Raw genomic sequence first — 730 nt, 5'->3', positions numbered from 1 at the left:
TTTACGAACCATTTTGTTTTTTATTCGATTTTATATGTATCCCGTACTGTTATATTTCGTTTTTCGTCTCGTTAATGTTTGAGGTAACTAATAAGAAGGATTAAAAATAGACTGTACGGGTTCTACTAAGGCGAAGGCGTTGCGTCACGAGACGCTCAGCCAGAAGTCCTACGCGATTGGCTAACAGGCAGACGTTCGAATGAATATTAATGAGTACATCCCATACGCTTCAGGAAGGTTACCAAGCAACGTCCCCATGTACTAATTAATATTCATGAGCAAACCTTGGCTGTAGTAGGTTGCGTTTGGACGCCGGCTGGCCGCACTTCAGGATGGGTTTGATTCAAAGCGTGTTTGCTGCAGAGGCTGGATATCATGTGCACGGGGTGAGTGCGATATTTACAGCTGGAAAATACACTAATTTAGTCATTACTGCATTTAATTAGGCATCGAGTCTGATGAATCAGCGACTGACAGGGTTTTTATCAAGTACATGATGTAGGTTTTGCAGGTTTTGCAGGCGTGTCCTAGTAAAACACATCAGGATTCATACATTCCTTGAATATATTATAGGTTTTAAAAGTTTTAAAATCTTTAAAGGTTTTTCTTTGAAGATAATTACCATTAAGATCCTTCTGGATCAGTTCCAACACTGTAAACCATGTTTTCCCTCAATATTTTTGTCTCGTTTTCCATTACAAATATCTAAACATTCTTAAATTAAGATAAG

Source organism: Sinocyclocheilus rhinocerous, unplaced genomic scaffold (assembly GCF_001515625.1).
Source record: "Sinocyclocheilus rhinocerous isolate Xijiao unplaced genomic scaffold, SAMN03320098_v1.1 scaffold1575, whole genome shotgun sequence".
Lineage (NCBI taxonomy): Eukaryota > Metazoa > Chordata > Actinopteri > Cypriniformes > Cyprinidae > Sinocyclocheilus > Sinocyclocheilus rhinocerous.
Note: the sequence above shows the minus strand (reverse complement) of the source record.